Source organism: Silene latifolia, chromosome 8 (genome assembly GCF_048544455.1).
Source record: "Silene latifolia isolate original U9 population chromosome 8, ASM4854445v1, whole genome shotgun sequence".
Classification (NCBI taxonomy): Eukaryota; Viridiplantae; Streptophyta; class Magnoliopsida; order Caryophyllales; family Caryophyllaceae; genus Silene; species Silene latifolia.
In genome coordinates this window covers 101,547,081-101,554,820 of record NC_133533.1, presented here as the reverse complement: position 1 = coordinate 101,554,820, position 7,740 = coordinate 101,547,081, and the positions used below count along the sequence as shown (strand labels likewise).

The 7,740-nt window shown below is 36.1% G+C and overlaps 1 long non-coding RNA gene across 1 annotated transcript; it reads left to right on the top strand.

Moving 5' to 3' along the window:
- The first annotated feature begins 5,505 nt into the window (after positions 1–5,505).
- Positions 5,506–7,509, top strand: LOC141595776 (uncharacterized). The gene is made up of 3 exons (XR_012522290.1): positions 5,506–5,663; positions 5,761–5,869; positions 7,373–7,509. It is a non-coding gene; the product is annotated as an uncharacterized LOC141595776 (long non-coding RNA).
- The last annotated feature ends 231 nt before the right edge of the window (positions 7,510–7,740 follow it).

Here is a 7,740-nt window from a genome sequence, read left to right as displayed (position 1 = left end):
CAGGCCCACGGCTGCCTTGGTGTTGGCCCGGGTTGGTCCGTTGCTTGTTTCGCGGATTTTCATGCATTACTTGTAGTTTCGGGTTTATTAATGATATGCTTAGTAAAAGTAACATGTGGGTAGTCTTAGGAAATGAATAAGGTTAGTAGTAAATAAAATTTTGATGATGAAGTATGCTTATTATGGTAGTTGACACATGTTAGGTTAGATTATAAAATGAAATTGTAATGAATAGGCTCAAAATGAATCTTATAGCAATAATTGCAATGTTTTGATGATTGTGCCGAAAACTGAGCCTTATTCCCTTTGACTGATTCGATGTCAGTCGATTGAGTGATTGGTCAGCCGCAATTTAACCCGTACCTGTCGCAGGGCTGGGGTTGCGGGTAAAAATTCGGTTGGATGAAAATTAATGTGAAAAATGGATAATCGGCCTTATTCTTGTTTTAGGCCATTTCTTGGTTGAATTTAATAGTTTCTTATATTGTAAAATGGCCCTAGATTCCCTGAAACCTTTAATATTGTTAATATTGCTAGAAATGGTATTGATATTAAATACTTTTTGCAGGTTGTTGTGTTTGTCATAGATAGGTCTTTATAGTCTCTGACGAGTATATGTTCACTGCTTAATAACCTTTGTGTTCCTAACTTGGTGGGATTATATCCAAGTTGGGGCATGACCTCGTTACTTATTTTGATAGTAAGTGGTCAGCTTAAGTACTAGCCAACCCTTTGGTGGACTCCTTAGGGTACTCACTTTGTTTTAGAAAAATTGTGGGTCTTGGGTGCGGTGGTGTGTATCCGCATGTCTAGGTCTGCGCAGATTTTAGGCTAGGGTTGTGTTGTGTCTTGGCCATGTTTTGATAGAACCTCTGAGCCAAGATACCGGTTCGATTACCTTCCCTACCTCGTGGTATAGACTCGAGTTACAGAGTGACTATTGACGGGACTAAGAACTTATGCCTGTCTTTGATATATTGTCCTTTCTTGTATGGTGATTTTATAAATTGTAATAGGTGAGATGTAAGCCGGTTACAATTGATAAAGTTTGGATTACTGGTTGTTATATGTTTCACATGATAGTTTAATTTGGTCAGTCTAGTGTTAATATGTTAGAATACTTGATAATTAAATTATTTATCATGTTGTTTACATGTTACACTACATGTTACATTAAATATGACATTTCGTGGCTGGGAGGACTCGAAGTTACTCCCCACTGAATTGTGGCTTTCGTGTTTGTATAAAATGCGATCGACGGGTTGATGATGATTAGATGGGGTCACGATTTGGCTAGTGAGCAAAAGAACCTTGGACCTAGTTTGGCTATTTTTGTAGTAAACCTTTTAACTTTTGGTTGTGTATATATTTTGAAGGGACATATGTCTCCCTCTTTTACTTTGGTTTGTATCACTATATTTTCTTGTCTTTAGCATAGTTATGTAAATTAGTTTGTTAGTATTTGCAGGTTTTGGCACTCTACATTTGGGAATGTTTGTGAATGGTTTAGAAAAGTTTTTAAAATTACAGGTTTTATCTAGTTAGAACCAATTACAAACATATCCTGTCAGTTTTTCTGTAGAATTTACGTGTTTATTTATCGCTAATTGTGAGGGTGTCACAGTTGGTATCAGAGCTTGTTGCTCCCGACGCACGTTTGTGCACCCCACTTAAAATCACTTGACCTTTAAATAATAAACTTGAGAGATGGGTTGGATGGGTAGATTTAGGATTTTATGTGGTAGTCTGTTTGTGATTGCTATTTGTTAGGTTCTAACCAATGTTCTATTTTGCGAGATGGCTCTCCAAGAAACGTAGATAATGCAATCTTACTAGCTGGGTTTGTTAATTGTTAGTTATTAATTTTCGTGCCGTTGAAGCTATGACCGTGATCTTACTCGTTGGTGACCAAGACTGAGTGGCCGTTGCCGAATGTTGAAGATTGGTTATGCCAAATGAAGAATGCTTCCACTTTCTCGATACTACTTTTTTCGTATTCGATGTATCTTACCTTAATCTTCCAATCTCGTTGTTTATTCGTCTTTTTAATTCCTCTTCTCTCGCCTTGGTAACTACTCTTCTATTCTTTCTCCCGATTCATCATTGGTTCGTTTTCTTCTTATAATAAGAGTCCTTGTGGACACCTTCCTTTTATTCCGCAGGATAGTTCCCTTGTTCAAGAGAACCCAGTTTTGAGAGAATATATCATTGGAGGGCGTGAACGAGTTGAGAAATTGATTGTTTAGGGTTTGAGTTGTATAGGAGAATATAACTTGGGATCCTTTGGTTAGTCTTGTTAGTTGTGCTTGATATGAGAACTTAATGAAATGAGAAACACCTTGGGATTTATGTCTATTGAGAGCTTGTTTGTTATAGATGATTGAGCATGGGTACTACCATAGCACATAAGATGGAATGAACCTGAGCTACTTCATTTGAGAGTCTCGATGTTTCCTGTGGAGAATTAAAGGAATGATAGTTAGCACTAATCCTTGTAGGCCTTGAAAGGAATACAATAGGACATTGATGTTGCTTAATGGATTGGTATCGTACTTTGGAATTAGTTAGTTTGTTAAACCTTTTGGGTTGACCAAATCTAGTATAGAGTAGCCCTTGTTGACCTTTCGAAATTTGAGAACACGTGGTTGACCTTATTAATCATATCTGGATTTGGGAATTTTGGTGGAATGTTGTTCGATGTAGTTCGTGAGTTCAAGGATGTGATTCTAATTTATGGTATCGGAGACTAGAAGTATTAAGTGGTGAGATGATGGAGTAGACAAGCTATGGTACTTGGGGATGACATAGTAAGTTAAGTTCAATGACGAGAATTGTAAAGGAGATACTTTGGGACATGGGTGGTAACAAATAAATTTGTGTGGTGAATTGATTTTGGCTCTTAGAACCAATTGAGTTGAGGAATACCTACCCTCGTGGAGTCCTTGTTAGTCCTATGATTTGGTGGACTTTTGAGGCTTTGTTGAGCACCTTAGTGATGTAACCTTACCATATCGATCATAAGCTTTGATGAGTGTTTGGTAAGCAGTAACCCTTTCATTATGCCGCTTCTGTTCTCCTTTCCTTCTCTTTAACGATCATTGAATCCTGTTTTTATGCCAAAGTTTACGTGTCTTCTTCTTGCCCGAGATATCTTCTTAACTCGAATACCTCTTATTTTTGCCAACCGTTATCTTTACGGTCCGACTCCTTAGTTTCCTAACTTGTCAGGCTCATGCACCCTTCGAAAATATTTTACCGTTTCTCTATCCCGTTATCACTCCTTATCTCCTTAGTATAGTTGGTACCTTGTTGACCATGTTTACAAAGTTAGTGAGATGTGACTTGAGGATATAGGATTGACTAAGTAGTCGAGTTTGTGATTGGCTTCCATAATCACTTTGGAGATGAGGGTTTGATAATGTATATGTTACCGTGTGAGAAATGTTAAATGTGGGATTATTAGTTGGTTTTGGTGAGTGATATTGATTACTACTTGAGGTATGGTATGAGAGTGAGAGTAAGCTACATTATTGGGAGGTTTTAGCACTTGTTTTGGTAACTAGAAAGGGTAATGGTATGGTTGACACCAATTGTTAGGCTAAGGAACACAATTTCAATTTATGGTTTTAGGAACTCTGAGGTGATAAAGTGTTGTTACAATTATGACCTTGTTCCTTGAGAATTTGATGGTAAGTAAGTTTAGGATATCAAATTTGAAAGAATACTCCTTGGGGATGTTGATGACCAGAATGGATTGGTGATGTGATTTGGTATTAGTTGGCTCTTGAGAGTTCTTGAGTTGAGAGAGACTTAGTATTGAGAAGAATTTGTTAATCCTATAGTTTTATAGACCTTGAGGTCGCATTGAGTACTTGAGATGATGGGACGGTGTTGTAGCTGAGTGTAGTTCCGCTTTTGGCAATCCTTAATAAGTAAAAGGATAGAGGAACTTGAGATCCTATTGATTTTTCGGATTTTGGGGTTGGTATGTTACTACCTTGTTTTGAAATGAGAACCTTGTAGAATATTTGAGTAACCCATAGTTGACACTAGTTGGATACGAATATAACTTTGTTGGAAGTCTTGACCTTAGGCTTGTGAAAGTTGTTTCGGGATGTTTGAGGATTTGGAGCGATGAGATCACACTTATAGTGAAATATCTTGTTCCAGGGAATATATTAGGAAGAGGTAACATAAGCGATTGAGGAAACCCTTGGGAGTGATGTGGTTATGAGTTTTGTTGTTAGGAAGTTTTCGGAACCGTTTTGAGTGATGTTGTTGTTTGAGATAAGAATGTCTGGCGTTTCCTTGTTGTCTGATCTCCCTTCTTCCTTGATCATGAGCGTTACCGCTCATACCTCTCTTCCTTACTTCATCATACTCCTCTCATAAGTTTGATGTTGGTAACCTATGAAACTCCATCTTTGACACCCTGTTAGGTTCGACTTCAATTCTTACCCCATGAAATTCATTATAGCTCTCTTGTTGATTAAGTTTGAGCTCTCTTAACATACTTTGTTTTTATGCTATCTAAGTTACTTTCCTTTTTTGTACGACTTCTAAACTTTCAAGCTACCAGTTTCGATTCATTCATAAAATTTTATGTCACTTCTGCAAACCTAACCTATTTTTAAAGATTTGAAAATGAAATTTTGATTTATTTCCGTAAGGTATTCCTTTTTCTTACTCTTTTTCCGAGTTACTAAGCCGTATTTAATCATAATTAGTAAAGATATTATTCTTATTATAGAACTTTAAACTAAAATTTTGAAAATGCTTTTATGATTTTTAATGGTTTTAACATTAATGAGTGTTAAATCTCGTTATTGGAGACGTCCCAATAATGGGTTTTCTCATTTATTGGTGTAGAAATATTTTTTATATATCTTGATATGAATGTGGATGTTCTTGTCTGATCAACAAGAGTATCACCGTTTCTTTGAAAAGATACCTATATTTTTCTTATGATTATATTATTAAGATGTTGTTTACTATAATTTCTCCTTCTAAGTTTCGAGGACGAAACTTTTTAAAAGGAGGGGTGATTCTAACACCCCGTAATTTCGGACCGTTAATATATTTCGGAAGTAATTTATTAATCAAGTAAAATTTGATATTAATGTATTTGAAGTAATAATAATTCAAAGAAATATAATTTTATTATATTTTGAAGTAAAGTATTTATTTTGATAGTTTCGAAATGTTTAAAAATAGTTTAAACCGTGTAAAAACTTTTTATTTCGAAATAAGGGCATATCGGGGAAAAATGACAACTCTTTTGAAAATTGGGGAAACGATTTTGGAAATGGGTCGTATGAGTATTCAATTTTCTTGTAATCTCGTGTTTAAGAACTTTGGTCTTGTCGGAATTTGCAATTGACAAGCGGTTCTAATTATTATCGAAACGAGCCAAAACCGACTCGTGAAAATCCCGACTTAAACCCGCTCCCTTCCTCCTTTCCTTTCCTTTCCCACGGCACCTCCCTTCCCCTTCTTTTTTTTTTTCTGATTTTTCTCACCTAACTCCATCTCCTTGAACCTTCAACCAAAAACCACCATTTTCATCTTAATCCAAGCCAAATTTCACCATAACTCACTCGTTTCTAGTCGGATTTTCGCAAAGTTTATATTTTCGGAATCCCCTCTTCGAGATCTACCTCCTTGTATGTTTTAATTTCAGTTTTCTTGATGTTGATTTAAGACGAATTTGGGCATATTTCGGTTTTTGTACTTATTATTGTGTTTTTATTGTTTATTTAGGTGAAGATTTGGAAGACGAGTTTGGGGACTCGTATATTGTTGAAGATAGTGGCTAGTTGTATATTAGGGTTGGTATTCAAGGTGCTAATTGCTCATTTTCTAGCTTAAGGTAACATATTTCGAGTTACTCGACGAATAATCGTCACATTCTTTGCTTTTTGTATGTTTTTGTGATTTTTATTTGAGTAATTTGTTTCACATGATAAAATGGGTTGCATGCATGTCTTTTGTTAGTTTAAGTTAACCTATTAGTATTGGGAACGATAAATTGATGTTTCGATTTATGTTAAACCGAACAAAAATGGAGAAATGGTGGGTTAGGGGTGGCGCCACAGTTCGGCAGCAGCCCAGTGCAGCCCACGGCTGCCTTGGTGTTGGCCCGGGTTGGTCCGTTGCTTGTTTCGCGGATTTTCATGCATTACTTGTAGTTTCGGGTTTATTAATGATATGCTTAGTAAAAGTAACATGTGGGTAGTCTTAGGAAATGAATAAGGTTAGTAGTAAATAAAATTTTGATGATGAAGTATGCTTATTATGGTAGTTGACACATGTTAGGTTAGATTATAAAATGAAATTGTAATGAATAGGCTCAAAATGAATCTTATAGCAATAATTGCAATGTTTTGATGATTGTGCCGAAAACTGAGCCTTAGTCCCTTTGATGATTCGATGTCGATCAATTGAGTGATTGGTCACTGCACTTTTAACCCGTACACGCGTCGCAGGGTTGGGTTGCGGTAAAAATTCGGTTGGATGAAAATTAATGTGAAAAATGGATAATCGGCCTTATTCTTGTTTTAGGCCATTTCTTGGTTGAATTTAATAGTTTCTTATATTGTAAAATGGCCCTAGATTCCCTGAAACCTTTAATATTGTTAATATTTCTAGAAATGGTATTGGTATTAAATACTTTTTGCAGGTTGTTGTGTTTGTCATAGATAGGTCTTTATAGTCTCTGACGAGTATATGTTCACTGCTTAATAGCCTTTGTGTTCCTGACTTGGTGGGATTATATCCAAGTTGGGGCATGACCTCGTTACTTATTTTGATAGTAAGTGGTCAGCTTAAGTACTAGCCAACCCTTTGGTGGACTCCTTAGGGTACTCACTTTGTTTTAGAAAAATTGTGGGTCTTGGGTGCGGTGGTGTGTATCCGCATGTCTAGGTCTGCGCAAATTTTAGGCTAGGGTTGTGTTGTGTCTTGGCCATGTTTTGATAGAACCTCTGAGCCAAGATACCGGTTCGATTACCTTCCCTACCTCGTGGTATAGACTCGAGTTCTGAGTGACTATTGACGGGACTAAGAACTTATGCCTGTCTTTGATATATTGTCCTTTCTTGTATGGTGATTTTATGAATTGTAATAGGTGAGATGTAAGCGGTTACAATTGATAAAGTTTGGATTATCAAGGTTGTTATATGTTTCACATGATAGTTTAATTTGGTCAGTCTAGTGTTAATATGTTAGAATACTTGATAATTAAATTATTTATCATGTTGTTTACATGTTACACTACATGTTACATTAAATATGACATTTCGTGGCTGGGAGGACTCGAAGTTACTCCCCACTGAATTGTGGCTTTCGTGTTTGTATAAAATGCGATCGACAGGTTGATGATGATTAGATGGGGTCACAGACGAGCTAGTGAGCAAAAGAACCTTGGACCTAGTTTGGCTATTTTTGTAGTAAACCTTTTAACTTTTGGTTGTGTGTATATTTTGAAGGGACATATGTCTCCCTCTTTTACTTTGGTTTGTATCACTATATTTTCTTGTCTTTAGCATAGTTATGTAAATTAGTTTGTTAGTATTTGCAGGTTTTGGCACTCTACATTTGGGAATGTTTGTGAATGGTTTAGAAAAGTTTTTAAAATTACAGGTTTTATCTAGTTAGAACCAATTACAAACATATCCTGTCAGTTTTTCTGTAGAATTTACGTGTTTATTTATCGCTAATTGTGAGGGTGTCACACTTTAT